Genomic DNA, 18,725 nt, shown 5'->3' with positions numbered 1-18,725 from the left:
CAACGAGACGTTGAAAAACACCTTCCATTGTCTGCGAAAAATCCTTTGTAGACTAATAGCCCACATTAGTCACCAATCTTTCTGAAGGTTATCGGACATTAACAGAGGGTAAACATTATTGTGTAAATTGGGCTTTGTGTATTCTATGTTAATATAAGACAGATGTCTGAATTAGAGTGATCTGGTTTTCCCTACAGAGTTACCACGGTAACACATGGGTCCCTGATACAGCCACACAATATGAATGTGCAGTGCCATCTCGTGGATAAAGTACACATCTTACTAGCAATTACAGTTTTTCACGATTGCTTAAACACATTTCTTGACACAGTCAACCATTTTCTCAAAACTGTAAACACAAAACCAAATATTCAAACTCCATTTCCAAAATCTCTGACTCTTCTGGCAAAATCAAGCACTCGCTCCTAAACCATGTAACCTGTGCTCAAAATCAAACTATGCTTTCAGATCATAAACACAACCAATCAATATATAAACACTATATGGAGCAAGCATTAGACACAACACAAAACAATGGAGAACACAGTATCCAGGCAATGTAGTTACATGTAAAGAATAATTTGTTTACGATGTTTACACAATACATTTATTTACTGTAGCAATAAAGAAAATAGATTTTGGATTTTGAAACACTGGATTTTGGTGTTTCAACACCCATTGACACTTTCCTGATGTATGACCATGTTTAGCCTGTGCTCCTCTCTTTCACCAACCGTCTCTGGAGGAGGGAATCCCTCACTGAATTGCTCATCCCAAGGTTGTTATTTTTTTCCTCCTCAAGTGAGTTTTTCCTTGTCTTCCTTGAAGCTTGAGGTTGGCTGAGGGGCAATTCTATGGACATAATGTGAAGCCCTCTATGACGTTGCTTGTAAGGGCTATACAAATACTGTCCATTTGATTTGATTTGAAAATATTACAGTAACCATCCTAACTTACTGTAGTACTGTCAACAAAGAAAAAACCTTCTGGTGTGCTGGATACAGCCTTGAAAACACTCCACACCTATGTCACCACAGGCCAATTCAATAGCCTGTAGGAAATGTACCCTGGTATATGGGTTTTGGTCATAGTCCTTCCACCGCCACACAGAGAAAAACTCTTCAATTGGATTGAGAAAAGGGCTGTATGGTGGAAGGCAAACATTTACAGTAAAAAATGCTGGTTGATGTTGAACTGTTCTTGTATTTGGACACCACGGTGAAAGCTAACATTGTTCCAAACCAGCATTAGAAACAAGTGTGAACAATTTTGAGTCATTGTGTTTTACAGATGACAACTGTGTTGTAGTTGTGTTTACTGTTTGCCGCCTGTGTTTACCATTTTGCAGCACAAGTGCATCACAGTGCAAACTGTGTTTAGTGAATGAGAATGTGTTTAGAGTTTTGCCAAAAGAGCTTCTGATTTGACAAATTGGTTTAGGTTACTGATCATTTGATTCAGAGAATGGGGTTTAGTGTTTTAGCAATCGTGAAAAACTGTTAAGTCTTCGAATGAAACCAGAATCTCAAATTCAAGAGAGCTGAATAGCTATCACTAATGAATAATCCAATTAAGAATCCAGTTAAGTAGGCCTACGTGTTATAATAACGTTAAATAAATATAATGTCCGACCGTTTTTTGTTACCAGGCAATGTTGAGTTAAAATCAATGGGCACAACAGACAATAGTCTGCTGTTTCACCCAGAACAGTAGGTGATGGGGAAAATACTAACTGTCCTTATTCATTTCATACAAAGTTACAAGCCTGGTACAGTAATCTTGTGTTGGTAATGTCAGGTACAGTGTGAATCAGTCAGACAACTGTAAATACGATGATAATTACAGAGACACCAAATAATTTAAGGTCAGATAAACAATTGTTTTATTTGTGATTTTATTACATTGATGTTACATATTGTGAAAGACTACCAGGGGAATATTTATTTAAGGGTTGACTTCAAGTTTCACATTTCATTCAGTTCATTGTATATTCAGCTTCCAGTCCTTCCAGTCCAGTTACAGGTATGTGGGTAGCTTGACTTCCCATCGATATTGAATTGACATCCACCTTTGCACTTTGATAATAATCTTGCTGTGTAGGGCCAAGTGATCCTTATCCCTGAACGCCAGGAAGCGTCGAAGACAATGAGAGCTCTGTGATTTGGATGATTGATATGTACATACGTACACAGCACCAATCAGAGTAACGCACCAGTTTTACTGGTTAAAGACAAGTGTGTGTGTGTGTGTGTGTGTGTGTGAATCACCTTGACGGTATGAGCAAACAGCCCTCCAGGCTGTGTAATCTGAGTGAAGGGAATCGATATGGGATCAGGCTCTCTGAAACGCGTCTCTCTGGCCTGGGCTGAATTATGCAGTCCTCTCAGGTGAACGAAGCTGATCTGGTGTCCCTCAGTCAACACCAAACACCGGATGCTTCCTGAATATCATGCCTGTGCATTGAGATGACACGTCTCTCTCTCTTTCTCTTTCTCTTTCTCTGTCTCTCTTTCCCTCTCTTCTCTCTCTCTCTCTCTCTCTCTCTCTCTCTCTCTCTCTCTCGCACACTTTCTCTCTCATCCTCTCTGTTCATTCTACAACAGCAAGCTTCAGGTGACTTTGAAAAGGGACAACCAACACAGAAAGGTAAGAATGTAGATTTGAGTAGCTGTGTTGTGTTTTGTGACTGCATTGTAGAGTGATGTTCAACCATATACTGCTATCTGTCTTAAATACGAGTCTACAGTAGACCTACTCACATCAGTAATTATTGCTCTATAATGTTTGGTTTCTGGAATTTCACAATGCAAATTGCATTCTGCCAATGTGACCAAAAAGCTGACATTTTACATGTGTGTGTATGTGAGAGAGAGCCTGTGTGTGTGTGTGTGTGTGTGTATGTGTGTGAGAGCCTGTGCTAAACAGTCTGGATGTGTCCGTGCTTTCAGAATGCTTTGGAGAGCCTTTGTTCAAAGTTGGTTTCCTCGCTCCACTGCAGATAGACGGCTCTTAGACTTCATAGAAAGTGAAGCCCTGTCGCGCGTGGTGACCTGTGTCCTCGCTGCTTGGAGGGAGCCCATGTAGGCTTCCCTAAAGCAAGGTGATACAGTGGCCCTCTCATGGAAATTCAATCAAGAGATGGGCCCTGCGTTAAGGCACTGGAGCCCCGAGCACGCTCGCTCTCACCTCCCCGAGCACGCTGCCACTCCAACGCTACTGTGAACGGCATCCTCACAATACAGGAGAACGACAAAAGTACCTTGTTTCTGAAGACCGAGCCACAATGACCTAGACAATGTTATACACCGCTTATAAACTGTGAATACAGTGCGACTCTATGCGACGTCATAGACCTCGTGTCACATATGATTTCCCAGTTTTCTACAGGGGAAGTATTGGCTCAGTAGGTGTACGTCTTTATACCAATTACAACGTCGTCCTGTGTTCCATGGGAGTAGATGGAGAAGCGATTATTCCTGGCTGCATTCCCTGCTATATGATCTGATGCATATTTACACAACACGAGTAGTTGCCGTACGCAGCTATATGTATGTAACCTGCGAGTTGGAACAGTGACCTCTGGTCAGGTAACTAGAGACGTGCAGGACTTGTGGATCCATTCTCTAGCGCTCACCACTACAGCATAAACATTTATGGAAATGAGTTATTTATATGCAGTACTCTGGAGTGCTGTGGGATGGCTTCTTCTGAATGGTACAGACACACCGTTCACTTACTTTGTGTCAAGTACACCCACAAACATCATTTGTCTATCACATGTTTTGCCTCAGGTTAAAAACCACATATTTAATCGTGCACTGTAGCAAGAGAATTGGAAAATTGTTTGCGGGTCAAAAAGCCAATGATTCAGAGCAAGTAGAGGCTGTCATTCTGAATCACGTGTATTCCAGCCTTTGCTTGTTGTTACTCCTTCCTCTTGTATGAATGGGTGGTGTGGAGTGCCCAGCTACACAGGTCTGGATTAGGGGGAGGAGGGCTGTTTAGGGATATAGGTCTGGGGATTGAGGGTGTCAAAGGAATGTTCTGGTCAGCGTTTGATGAGAGTTGAAAAGTGAGGCTGGGGTTCTGAGAGCTGGTCATTAAGCGTCTCATGTGTGAATGGAAGACGATTAAAGACTGGCCTCACTGCGTTCCTGATTACAGGCAAAACACTGCTCCACTGCCCTCCTCCACTGCCCTCCTCCACTGCCCTCCTCCACTGCCCTCCTCCACTGCTCTCTTTCACTGCCTTCATCCACTGCCCTCCTCCACTGCTCTCTTTCACTGCCTTCATCCACTGCCCTCCTCCACTGCCCTCATCCACTGCCCTCCTCCACTGCCCTGATCCACTGCCTTCCTCCACTGCCCTCCTCCACTGCCCTCATCCACTGCCCTGATCCACTGCCCTCATCCACTGCCTTCCTCCACTGCCCTCCTCCACTGCCCTCATCCACTGCCCTCCTCCACTGCCCTCCTCCACTGCTCTCTTTCACTGCCTTCATCCACTGCCCTCCTCCACTGCCTTCCTCCACTGCCCTCCTCCACTGCCCTCATCCACTGCCCTGATCCACTGCCCTCATCCACTGCCTTCCTCCACTGCCCTCCTCCACTGCCCTCATCCACTGCCCTGATCCACTGCCCTCATCCACTGCCCTCATCCACTGCCCTCCTCCACTGCCCTCATCCACTACCCTGATCCACTGCCCTGATCCACTGCCCTCATCCACTGCCCTCATCCACTGCCCTGATCCACTGCCCTCCTCCACTGCCCTCATCCACTGCCCTCATCCACTGCCCTGATCCACTGCCCTCATCCACTGCCCTAATCCACTGCCCTGATCCACTGCCCTCCTCCACTGACCTCATCCACTGCCATCATCCACTGCCCTGATCCACTGCCCTCCTCCACTGCCCTCATCCACTGCCCTGATCCACTGCCCTCCTCCGCTGACCTCATCCACTGCCCTGATCCACTGCCCTCATCCACTGCCCTGATTCACTGCCCTCCTCCACTGCCCTGATCCACTGCCCTGATCCACTGCCCTCCTCCACTGCCCTCATCCACTGCCCTGATCCACTGCCCTCCTCCACTGCCCTGATCCACTGCCCTCATCCACTGCCCTGATCCACTGCCCTCCTCCACTGCCCTCATCCACTGCCCTGATCCACTGCCCTGATCCACTGCCCTCCTCCACTGCCCTGATCCACTGCCCTCCTCCACTGCCCTGATCCACTGCCCTCCTCCACTGCCCTGATCCACTGCCCTGATCCACTGCCCTCCTCCACTGCCCTGATCCACTGCCCTCATCCACTGCCCTGATCCACTGCCCTCCTCCACTGCCCTCATCCACTGCCCTGATCCACTGCCCTCCTCCACTTCCCTCATCCACTGCCCTGATCCACTGCCCTCCTCCACACTCCACTGACACCGTGCCCTTGTTGAGTGGATCTGTTCAAATGTGCTGTGCATTCACACGTTCTGTCCTCAGATGTCATACAGCGATCCCTTTTTTATTCTTAATGAGTTTATGTCAGGTTTTTTGACCCCTCTTCACATCATTATAACACGCGTTAATGAAGACTGCCCTCGTGTCATTTTCCTTTTGTGTCTGGCGTCTGTTCCGCAAATTACTTTCATCCTCGAACCGTGTGATTAGAGTCTTTCTCTAACAAGGTGGTCTGGGATAGAAACCTCTCTCTTTTGTAGCCAAATTGTAAATAATTGTATGAATATATTGCAGGGTGGGATAAGTAATGCTTGTGGTTAGAGCATTTGACAGTACATCAGCTGGTCGCAGGTACAAATCCCCCTGTATGTTATTCTTTAAATAACGTTTCTGCCAAATGAATACATGACATTGTACAGATTAGGAATTCAGATGATGGGAGTCTATGCCATGCTGCACACACATCTGTTTTAAGCTCCTGGTCTTTGTCTCAGTTAACTGGTTGTTGTCATGTGACCACACAGTGAACAACTATGTTCGTACTCCTTAATGTAGGGATTTATGTCTGCCACCAGGTGGCAGTATAGCACTCTGGAACACCTCTGGGAGATTGACTAGCACTCATTTCTGAGACAATGTGATTTTTTTTGACCAAAAAATGCTAAACCAACAATATGTTGAGTGACAGTATCACCAACTATTGAGATTTTTCTTTTTCTCAATAGCTGTGAGCATCAGACTATTTGTGTGTGATTAGCCACCGTCTAAAACTAAAGAATGTGGTTGCAGGTCTGCCTGTAGTTTAGTCTGTCCTCAGAAGGCTAAACAAGCCGTCTGTTCATATCCTCGTGGCTGTTCATGTATCACGCCGGTGATGTTCCAGGCTCTGTGAGGAGATGTGCTGTTCTTTTGACCTTCCTGTAGGCAGCAGTTTCAGGCAGGACACGGTGAACCTCTTGCATATGAAGGCCGATGGCCGATGCTACAACAGCAACTTCAGTTCATCAGCCAACATACAGCAGGTACAGGTCTTGATTGGACATCGGCCTAAGGGTGACCATACCTCATATTTTGCTGAGAGAAATGTAGGTCACCCTCTCTTGTGTCATTGCTCTTTTGTCACTTGAGACAGTTATTTTTAGATTCTTTTTTAGTTTCAGTCGTAGCTTTGGGTGCAGAGATTGGGTGACGAGGGTGCCAGTGTCCTAGGACAAGGCTATATATACGTGCTGTTGCCATGAATGTGGCATGTTGTTCGCTGCACATCTTTACGTTTGGCCTGGGACGCCTCTTGATGTGTTCCCGTCGAAGGCCCTTTGAAGAGGAGGCGAGCGCTCATGGCGTTCCTCATGCCACTGTCCTCCTTCGGGGGGGAGAGGGGTCTCCAGCTCCCAGGTCAGCGCTCCCTGACAGAAAACTCAGTTCCCATCCTGTGTCTCAGACGCCCGTTACCTCAGGACCCAGTCCTCGCCCAGAGCCTCAGACTTTGTGCTGAAGTAAGGAGAGGGCCCTGGGAGCTGGTGGCTGAAGTCCCTGGTGATTATCTTACCGACACCTGAGACTGTGATAGACAGACAGGCGTGGGGGCCGGCAGCAGCTATATATCTGTCCCGTTTCCTCTGCACGATAGCTATGGGAAACACTGACCTGACATTCCATCAGGATGATGCGTCCCCTCAGGTGGGCTAAGTACCGCGGCCGCCACAGACGTGAGGTCATCAGGCCTCAGACACATCTGCCCCTGATGGGCGGAGGCCGGCCTCTTCTCAGACGTAGGGTGTGGAGGAGCGCTGGACAGGAACTTCGGCCAATCCTGAGGCATATTGGATGTGCCATTTTAATCATTCTAAGTAGCGATGCTCCAAAGAAATCTGCCCATTTAATTGTTAATGCTTTCTAATCCATCCTTGGATTGGCCGCAAATCTAATTAACTCTATGTGCTCAATCCTAGGAATGTGAAGAATGGAGGGAGGGAGGGTGAAGGAATGAGAGGTGGGAAAACATGGAGAGAGAGAGGCTGTTGCAGACAGAGAGAGAGCGTAGGAAAGAGGTGAGAAGGAGAGTGAGAGAAAAAAAGATGAAAAGGAGAGAGAGAGAGACAGAGAGAGAGAGAGAGAGAGAGAGAGAGAGAGTGAGAGAGAGAGAGAGAGATAGAGAGAGAGAGAAAGAGAGTTGGAGCGGATAACCTTTCCTGTAGTTTGTGACCCTGCAGTCCATAGCCTGGAAGCTAGGGTTTGAATGAAACATTCAGCCCATACATAATTCCAGACGTTCCTATTCTGCCGGTCTCTGTGAATCCAAATTGGTCATTCCCCTCATTGTCAAACCACTGTGTGATTCTTTCCAGTGAGGAGTTTTCAATAGTGGCACTAAGCTTCTCCCAAATTACACTGTTTAATCCCTACGCTGCAGGGCATGTAGGCTTTGGTGAAAGAAGGCTACATGCTCTCTGTTCTGTATCCTCCATGTTAATGATTCCTACCGAGAGCTGTGCCTTTTAGATACAAGGTTGCAGGTCCACTGCTGTTCATCTTTCACACAATATTCTCCAGTGTGTCAGCTAGGAGGTTCCTTGCTACACTCTTATGTGAAAAAGACATTCATTTGAAACATCAACTCAGTTGAATGGTGTTTGGCAGTTTGACAGCTCTCTGCATAAGGCAAGTTACAATGATGGACACACTGTAAATTCAGGTTAAATAAGTAGGTTGCTTCAGTTGTAGTCTAAAGGAACCTGTGTTAAAACCCTGTTTGTTTTTAGGCTGAATGATATGCATTGTCTTGCAGGTGTGTTCTTCATTTTTTTCTATACATGAATGCCTTTTTTCAGAACGGAGTCTGTTTTGTTGCCACGGCAAACTGTGATGAGGAGGTGGTGAAAAGTCAGGGAGAAAGAAGTTTTTGTGAAGGGAGCTATGAAGGTCGTTTAGAGACTGACAACTGAGCCAATCCACCATTCTAGAACGGGGTATTCTAGAAAAGGGCATTCTAGAACAGGAAATTCTAGAAAAGAGCATTCTAGAACAGCACCAAAGCCTAACAAAACCTGGTACTGTTCCAGATAGAAAACTCCAAGAGCCTCCTGCAGGATTTTCCTCATCTAGGAAACGTGCCTTTTGCAATGCACTGTAGTCAAGCAGACTGTTTGTCATTTCTCACAGATACCCAGATAGTATGTTCATCAACAGTTGCCAGAGCAGTAAATCCAGACTGTATGAAAATGTTGTGGTGGTGAAGCAGGTCTCCAAACAAAGCTTGAGCTGTATGTTGATGATCAGCACACGTCGTCAGGAGTATGGCCGAACACACAGATAGGCTTTGGATTCATGACATACCTCAGTCAGTGAGGGAACACACAGATAGGCTTTGGATTCATGACATACCACAGTCAGTGAGGGAAAGCAGGGATCCTGGTGAGAGAGGGTTGGTTCTGAGAACGGCTCCAAGCGATTGATCCAAATTCCGTCATTCCAAATATGGAACAAATGTGTCGTTGTGTGAAGCCCCCTTGTCTTCCTGTGCTTTATTAACTGTCATGTGTTCTTTCTGAACCCTAAGATGGCATGTTCTTCTCAACAGGGGGTTCTGCTGGGCTTTCTTGTGACATTTGATATTTTTGTCGAATCTGGCAGCAATCCTCGGTTATAGTGCACCAACTGTATAAGACAATCCCATAAAGCTGTCTTCTCCCCTGCTTGGATGGTGGTAAAGCTTTACAATCCTGTTCAATGCAACATTCAAGCCGTGTGTGTGTGTGTGTGTGTAGGTGTGTGTGTAGGTGTGTGTGTGCCTTGCATTCCCAGTACTCCACACAGGACCAGCTACACAACTGGACTGTGTCTCCAATTAGCATGACACACACGCACACGCACACGCACACGCACACGCACACGCACACGCACACACAGTCTGCCAGAACAGGGAAGCTTGCCTCGCGTTCCACTGCACGCCGCCAGCCCTCTCCTCTCACATCAGAGGCGGGTGCAGCCTCCGTCGGCCTCCGTCGCCCCCTCACACGGTAGCTGGTGGTGAGGCGGTGAGGCAGTGAGGTGGTGAGGCAGTGAGGCAGTGAGGCGGGCTGTCTGGAGTCCTGACTGCCCGGTGTACCTGTCTGACTGCGTGGGTGGAAGCGCCGTGCTGCAAGAGCTGCCGCTGATTTGTTCCCAATGACACGGCTCCCCCCACCTTCAATCTGATAGAAGGAGATCCGCCGCTGGAGGGAAATATTCACCGTGCCGGTCATAACAGCAGTGGGATGTGTGTTAGAAAGATACGCTTCTCAAATCTTCCTCCAATACAGAGAGAGAGATGTGATTCAGACTGTGCAGGTGATGGGTTGGGGCGAGGGTGTATTGGAAAGGCCTTGTGTTTTCAGTGCTTTTGTCCTCACGTTCGGATGGTTTGTCCTCCAACACAATCCTGTCCCACAATTTGGAATGCCTTTACGTTCATGTGGCGGACACACACAGTAAAAAGCGTCTCGACAGCAATTGTATTCTGTTGCCTCCGTCCGAAAAGCAATCACACACGGTAGACACGCAACCAGATGAAGAGCACGGGAGAGATGCGAACCAGAGTCCTGGAATATAAATCAGCCAATCACGTATGAGCTGCATCTGTCTGTCAACTTTCTCAGACAAGCATTTCTCCTCAGGATGAGGGCTGGCCTGCCGCGAGGGAGATAAAGCTCCACACACCATCTCTCCTCTCCCCGTCTCCTGCTGCGCTCAGGCACTGCCCGCCTCACAGTTTACGTCTCAATCTGGCGCCCTGATCTCGGTAATCACTATTGGAAATATGTTGGCCCACTTTCACCGAGTGACGGCCTCATCTCATCTCCTTGCTGTTTCTGGACAGTGTGACAGCGGGGTTCGGGCGAGAGCTTGCGATGATGCTCCAGGATTGTGTTGAATTTTAAACACTGAAGTGGTCAAGCTGTTGGTTGGTTTTCATAGCTAAGCTTTCCGCATTTTGAAGGAGCATTCGTGATGATTTGAATGTTGGTTGTTTCAATGCGGCACATCCTTGGGTAGGCCTACGTCAGAAGCCACATTTCGTTGATTTGGAGTTTTCCTTTTTAGACCATGCTATCTTGAGCCAGACTTGGTATTCCTATTGGAAACCACCTTTCCAAAGTAGCCAGTGACCCAACACCATCCTAAATATATCTGAGTTAAACATAGAGATGCTCGGGAAATCCAGACACCCATCTTTTCTAAATAGTGTAAAGTGAACACCCCCCCCCCTGCCTCAGAATACAGAACACATCCAGAACCTGATGTTGACACGAGGGATGTCACACGTCTTTCCTGCTTAGTCGGCGTGGCAATGTTTTACTTTGACAATGCCACAAACAGCAGGAAAGAAAATCACAAATGGAAAATAACCTGCATTATTTTGTATGAGTAGGAGTGTAGGGTAGGGAAGATCTTAGAGCCGTTTGGAGAGAGAGAGAGAGAGAGAGAGAGAGAGAGAGAGAGAGAGAAAGAGAGAGAGAGAGAGAGAGAGAGAGAGAGAGAGAGAGAGAGCTCAGACATTTTAAAGCGAGTCGGGAATGCAATAATTTGTTCCAGAGGGAGACATGTCCTGAGGAGATTTTCTCATCTCTTCAGTTATCTTCTTTTCTCCTCTCCTCTCGTCTCCTCTATTCTTTCTATTTACATTCTGTTATCACCGCTCCTCTCCCATCTGTTCTCGCTCTCTCGTGTGACTGTTTAGTCCTGCTGATCTGGCAGGCCCTGGGTTTCTCCAGCAGCGGAGCTCTAAGATGGTGGTTTGAGCTTCTACCCGGGGAAGAGACAGGCTGTGTCTGTCTTAATCCTCCTGGAGAGACTCTGTTGGGAAATGTGCCAACCAGGGTTAGGGTTAGGGTTAGGGGGTACAGTTCATCTGGTTAGGGTTAGGGGGTGCAGTTCATCTGGTTAGGGTTAGGGGGTGCAGTTCATCTGGTTAGGGTTAGGGGGTGCAGTTCATCTGGTTAGGGTTAGGGTTAGGGTTAGGGGGTGCAGTTCATCTGGTTAGGGTTAGGGGGTGCAGTTCATCTGGTTAGGGTTAGGGTTAGGGTTAGGGTTAGGGGGTGCAGTTCATCGGGTTAGGGTTAGGGTTAGGGGGTACAGTTCATCTGGTTAGGGTTAGGGGGTGCAGTTCATCTGGTTAGGGTTAGGGGGTGCAGTTCATCTGGTTAGGGTTAGGGTTAGGGGGTGCAGTTCATCTGGTTAGGGTTAGGGGGTGCAGTTCATCTGGTTAGGGTTAGGGGGTGCAGTTCATCTGGTTAGGGTTAGGGGGTGCAGTTCATCAGGTTAGGGTTAGGGGGTGCAGTTCATCTGGTTAGGGTTAGGGGGTGCAGTTCATCTGGTTAGGGTTAGGGGGTGCAGTTCATCTGGTTAGGGTTAGGGGGTGCAGTTCATCTGGTTAGGGTTAGGGGGTGCAGTTCATCTGGTTAGGGTTAGGGGGTGCAGTTCATCTGGTTAGGGTTAGGGGGTGCAGTTCATCTGGTTAGGGTTAGGGGGTGCAGTTCATCTGCAAACAGTTTGGGAAACATAAAGAGGTATATTTCTGTGCCCGGCAACGCTGATCAGAAGACAGTGAGCTGTTTTGTTGTACCCTCAGACTCCCAGTCCTCCTGAGAGAGTTTATAAAAGAAAGAGGGAAGTAAGCTTATCTTGTTGCTGATGTCACCTACCTTCCTGGCTTCCATGGCAATTAGGAAGCAAGCAATTGCTTTTGCTTGACTGTGCTTCCTGTTTTGTTCCGTAGAGCTGTCACATCACAAACAAACATGATGGAGATCCTGGAGCTGCTGAATGTGGTGGGGGGGGGGATGTGGCTGGAAAGGACAGCTCGAGAGAGAGAGAAAGACTTTTGGGGGTTCTGGAGCCTGCCTCTCTCTGTGGGATTTTCCACTCTGATTCCTCCAGTCCAGGATGTCGCTAGGCTGAACGGTCAGCAACGTTCTCATGTCTGCAGGGAGACAAGCCTGTCTGCTCTTTCAATAGAACATCTGTAGAACTGAAGAGGCAGTGGACTACAGCCAGGGAACAACAGCCTCAACCACAGTTCAACATCACCATTAAAAACACACCTACCTCCAAACCTTCCTTTCAAAGAACAAAATGAAACCGTAGAGAACAATAGTGCTTCAATAAATCGTACACAAATTGCTAGATTCAATTCTTCCCATTGTCGTTTCTAGCTGCCTCCAAGCGGGGGAAATGAGCTTTTACAGAGTACAGGCTGCCACGAAAGTATGTCAGGAAAGGAAAAACAAGTAACCGAGTGCACGCTGTAGCAGGGGAATGATTAAAAATGAATGACAACAGATTTTGTTATTGATGTCATGCGTTGAATATGCATGCACTTTGTGTTTGTCTATGCCACGCCGATATCGCAATGTTCACACTTCTTCATGTGGATTGTAACATTTTCATCATGTTGGTCACGTAAAATATTTAGCTGAAGGCTCTGTAATTACCCGTGCAATCTTAGTCTTTAATCTAGAAATGTTTTCAATTATTAGATTTTCAGACTGTTTGCTAAATCAGAACTGGAGGCCACATGCAGTCACACGTTGTTTACAACAGTTAGGTCTGCAGTGTAGTCTGGAATAAATCACAACAAAACAAAGTTATAATTCATTTATATTCTTGGATCTTCAAGTTATCATCCAAACGTCAGTTCTTTCCTGGTTTACTTATTTGCTCTGCAATCAGCACATTTGTGAGTGTTGATTTATTTTGGAGAGTGATCCTGCATGCTCGCCTCAACCTGTTTCTTGAGAGAATGTGTGTCACATCTGAGTGACCAGTTTGGGACTCAAATAAACCCACCAGGTTGTGTTTGTCAGCGCTCAGGGGGTCAGCTAGGATACCACACATCTTCTACTCTCATCCATAGTCGCGTCCTGCAGTTACCATAAACCAGCCTCTGATTGGTACTTAGACACTGTGCTAGTCTCAGGACTGCAGGAATGAAGTACAGTATACTCAAGCTGAGGTAACCTGATGCACAGGAGAAGGTGTTACGCTGTGGGCCACTATATAGCATTTTCCTAATGTGTGTTTTTATTAGCGCTACTCTAGTGTCAATTACAGGGCTGTTGCTCAGTGACTAAACTCTTGCCTGCATACCCCAGCCAATGCTACAGTAGAAATCCTTGTTTATCCACCCAGGGGAAGCTGGACGCCCTGTTTGTAACACTGCATGAAACTGATATCTTTATGAGGGTCAAATCGAACCAACGGTTTCCGTGCAGTTTGAGGGGCTCGACAGACACGGTAAAACATGTAGCTCAGAGTGTCTGTGGTCGGAGAAAACAGCCCCGCGACTTCTTTTTGTGATGTATTGATCTGCCTTGGAGGGGCTGTGGCGGGGATGGGACTCATTGTGATGCGATCCACGGCCAGGAGGGGGGCAGCTCTGCCTGAAGACCCCGCCGTCTTCTGGGGGTAGCAGCGCCCGAGGCAGCATGCCTCCACAGCAGCGCTAAGCTACTGTACTGGGCAGACGGTCCAACGCCAGGGAAGTACCTCAGTGTATCGTCCAGACTGGGAGGCCGGCCAGGGTTGCACGGTGAAATCTCTGTCAGCTGTGCCCAGTCAATGTCAGAGCACTGTGGTGCTGAGCTTCATGCTGATTTCTGACTTGGTGAAGGGCGGGGGGCAGGGGGCGGGGGGGAGGAGGGGGGCTCATCTGTTGTAGACCACCAGATGGTGTCATCGCTGAAACCCTGGTAATGAAAATGGGCTCTTAGGGTCTCAGCTCAGATATTATAGGCTGTGTGGACCACCTATGGTAACCAGGAACAGATGACATGGGGGCCGGGCAGTGATGGAACACCAGGTTGATGTAGTGTGGTGGTCGCTGTGGTGGTGATTCCATCTTGCTGTTGGTTGTTGGAGGACTATTAATTAGCACTGGCAACATTCAGTGTGATGTTAATATGATTAAACTGCCTCGTAAATGCACAGCAGGACACATACAAATTGCCATTTTAGCATGTCAGGATAACATTAGCGTTCCATCTAACAAAATTATGATTTACAAATAAAAGTAGACAGGAAATAAACACATTAGTTTTGATGTTACTCTGCACTAATAAAAGACCTGAAATGGAAATTGCTGCTTTGTGCTGCCCTAGTAAACTGAAATTACCTTTTTAGATTTATGTTCATTTAATCAACCATAGTTTGTAGATAACGCAGATAAAATAAGCTGATTATGTAAATTCCTTTTTGCAGTGTTGTTTCTACAAGTGCAGATACTATTTGCATTCCGTTTGAAATGATTCTAAGACTGGCATCATAATGAGGAAGGCTCTCATGCGGCTGCGGAGAGAAGAATCCTAGTCAGACACAGGACTGGTATATGATCAACCTCCAGCACATATCTGATAACGATGCTGATTCATTTGGATGCTTATCGATTATCGACTGAACCCTTATCTTTATTGTTAATCATACTTTAGCACTTGCTTAACGACAGCTCACAATACAAGCAACAAAAGTGTGCAGCTGGGCAAGGCTGTGGATGAGTTTGGCAGGCTCTCAGGGGGCTGTGGATGAGTTTGGCAGGCTCTCTGGGGGCTGTGGATGAGTTTGGCAGGCTCTCAGGGGGCTGTGGATGAGTTTGGCAGGCTCTCAGGGGGCTGTGGATGAGTTTGACAGGCTCTTTGGGGGCTGTGGATGAGTTTGGCAGGCTCTCAGGGGGCTGTGGATGAGTTTGGCAGGCTCTCAGGGGGCTGTGGATGAGTTTGGCAGGCTCTCAGGGGGCTGTGGATGAGTTTGGCAGGCTCTCAGGGGGCTGTGGATGAGTTTGGCAGGCTCTCAGGGGGCTGTGGATGAATTTGGCAGGCTCTCAGGGGGCTGTGGATGAGTTTGGCAGGCTCTTTGGGGGCTGTGGATGAGTTTGACAGGCTCTTTGGGGGCTGTGGATGAGTTTGACAGGCTCTCTGGGGGCTGTGGATGAGTTTGGCAGGCTCTCAGGGGGCTGTGGATGAGTTTGGCAGGCTCTCAGGGGGCTGTGGATGAGTTTGGCAGGCTCTCAGGGGGCTGTGGATGAGTTTGGCAGGCTCTCAGGGGTCTGTGGATGAGTTTGGCAGGCTCTCTGGGGGCTGTGGATGAGTTTGGCAGGCTCTCAGGGGTCTGTGGATGAGTTTGGCAGGCTCTCAGGGGGCTGTGGATGAGTTTGACAGGCTCTTTGGGGGCTGTGGATGAGTTTGGCAGGCTCTCAGGGGGCTGTGGATGAGTTTGACAGGCTCTTTGGGGGCTGTGGATGAGTTTGACAGGCTCTCTGGGGGCTGTGGATGAGTTTGGCAGGCTCTCAGGGGGCTGTGGATGAGTTTGGCAGGCTCTCAGGGGGCTGTGGATGAGTTTGGCAGGCTCTCAGGGGGCTGTGGATGAGTTTGGCAGGCTCTCAGGGGTCTGTGGATGAGTTTGGCAGGCTCTCAGGGGGCTGTGGATGAGTTTGGCAGGCTCTCAGGGGGCTGTGGATGAGTTTGGCAGGCTCTCAGGGGGCTGTGGATGAGTTTGGCAGGCTCTCAGGGGGCTGTGGATGAATTTGACAGGCTCTTTGGGGGCTGTGGATGAGTTTGGCAGGCTCTCAGGGGGCTGTGGATGAGTTTGGCAGGCTCTCAGGGGGCTGTGGATGAGTTTGGCAGGCTCTCAGGGGGCTGTGGTCCAGGGAGAGTGTGGAAGGTGGCAGGAGTGATGTGGAGCCCAGGGGCCAGGCAGCAGAGGAATCTTCTGTCTCTTAAATAGTTAGCTCATTATTCCTGCTGGACAGAGGCTGCCTTTGCCCTGCTTGGCAGGCTGGCCATGTGTTCACTGATATGTAAAGGCTTTAAGTGTCTGATGGAAGTCACTTCTTATCTCCTGTGAGGGCAACACCCCACCTTTGACAGTCTCTGTCTGTGTGTGTGTGAGTGTGTGTGTTTGTGTGTGCGTGTGGTGGTGTGTGCGTGTAGCAGACTGTATCTGAAGCGCCCTCCTCCTCGGCTCTGCATGACTTCTCTCTCTCTTGTGGATCACAGAGGGCTAACAGGCGCCGACTGAAGCAGAGCTGCCATGAGGCTAACAAGAGGCCTGAACAGCAAAGAAAAGCTGCAAACTGCACTGTTATTTTCGACATTAATGAGATTTAAAAGCATTGTTTAACCAGAAACCCTTTCCTTGAAAGCATGCCAAAGCTAAACAGTAGCCGCTCCCTCTTGCAGTGAGTGTTTGGATGTGTGTCTGAGACCCATCCTGGCCCATCAGAGAGCTCTGCATGAACAGGACCCCCGCATCGCTCCTGTGGGGTGGCGGCAGCTAGAATGCCACGGTGTCCTTCTTCAAGGCAGTTGACATCTAGAGAGGCGGGTATGGGTTACACAGGCGGCAGACGCCGTACAGTTGATGCATGACAGCCACGTCTGGCCTCCCTTCCTCCTCTCCTCTTCCATCCTACACCTCCCCTACTCCCCTACTCCCTCCCCTACTCCCTCCCCTCCCTTTCTCCCCCCTCCCTCCCTCCCCTCCTTCCCTCCCTTTTTTCCCTTCTCCCTTCCTCCCCTCCTCACCTCCCCACAGAAAGAATAATTTGATGCTGGATACACAAAACAGAAATTACATGGGGGGTGCATTTCAGGGCAGGGGTTGTATTCTGTCTTGCCAGGTAATGCACCCCCTGCTAACTCTGACTAGGAAAGTGCCACATACATGACACTTACTCTGATTACTCACACTAGTCCCCTCAATGTACAGTACAAATAATTTGATGCTGGGGTATACAGAACAGAAATTACATGGGGGGTGCATTTCAGGGAAGCGCAGTATTGTGTCTTGCCAGGAAATGCACCCCCTGCTAACTCTAACTAGGAAAGTGACACACGCATGAAACTTACTCTGGTTACTCATATTAGTCCCCCCATTGTACAGTAAGAATGATTTGATACTGGGATATACAGAACAGAAATCACATGGGGGTGCATTGCAGGGCAGGGCTTTGTTGGGTCTTGCCAGGATCACATAGGGGTGCATTTCAGGGCAGGGCTGTATTGTGGGGGTGCATTTCAGGGCAGGGCTGTATTGTGGTCACATGGGGGGTGCATTTCAGGGCAGGGCTGTACTGTGGGGGTGCATTTCAGGGCAGGGCTGTACTGTGATCACATGGGGGTGCATTTCAGGGCAGGGCTGTATTGTGGTCACATGGGGGTGCATTTCAGGGCAGGGCTGTATTGTGGGGGTGCATTTCAGGGCAGGGCTGTATTGTGTCTTGCCAGGAAATGAAGCGACAGAAAAAATGATTCGCTCTCGATCAAATTTCAGAAACCTGCTTTCTTGACTTTTTCTAGATCTGTGTGTTTGTTCACTCAGTATTTAATTATATAATAATATATATATATATATATAATAATTATTATATATAATAATTAAGTTTTAATTGTCATTCTAGTTTGAAGTTATTCTGCTTCTGTTTCTGTAAAGTAGCCAGGGGTGAAAGTAAGCCGGTACTGGCCGGTACGCCGTACCGGTAAGAAATGACGACACACGAACAGGCCCGTCGCTACAAGGCAAGCAAAACAAGCAATTGCTAGGGGCGCCGAGCTGGTGCTCACTCAAACTGTGTGAGCGCCCCTTTGATAGTCAATGCAGTAAAGTGCAATGACACTGTTATCGGGATCCCCCTCAAGGGGCCCCTCTCATGATCTGTGCTGCTGGCAAAATACAAAACCTTGTCGTCGGCAGTCATCATGAAACGGAATGATCAAAAACAGATACAGGTGGGTTGAAGAGTGATACGAAGTATATAAGAAGTCCTAGTGAATGCTTGATAAGTAGACTATAATACAGTAAATAAATAAATAAATAATAAATCATTTGGCTAAGTGAAATTACATTAAACCTGTATTATAGTACCACCAAGAAATAAAAACTACTTTCACCCCTGAAAATAGCTAAACTACTGAACTGATTTCCAGATATACTGAAATGCGGAAATAGTGAAAATGTTCAAAGCTTCTTTCTCATCCTTATAAGACTTGAGCGTTTCATACGCGAGTGTGTGAATGTGTTTCACATACGCTGGGAGAGCAGTTCATATGTGTATGTGTACGTTTTCAGTAGAATGAATGTGTGTGAACGTGAATGTGTATGTGTTTGATATGTGTTTGTGTGTGTGTTTCATATGTGTTTGTGTGTGTGTTTCATATGTGTTTGTGAAACACAGTCCTCATACTGATCCTCAACATCCGTCCATTCATTTCTATTGGCCATATTTCACCACAAATGATCTCACAGCTC

This window comes from Hypomesus transpacificus, chromosome 23 (assembly GCF_021917145.1).
Source record: "Hypomesus transpacificus isolate Combined female chromosome 23, fHypTra1, whole genome shotgun sequence".
Classification (NCBI taxonomy): domain Eukaryota; kingdom Metazoa; phylum Chordata; class Actinopteri; order Osmeriformes; family Osmeridae; genus Hypomesus; species Hypomesus transpacificus.
The sequence above is the reverse complement of the archived record's forward strand: the minus strand, read 5'-3'. Positions refer to the sequence as shown.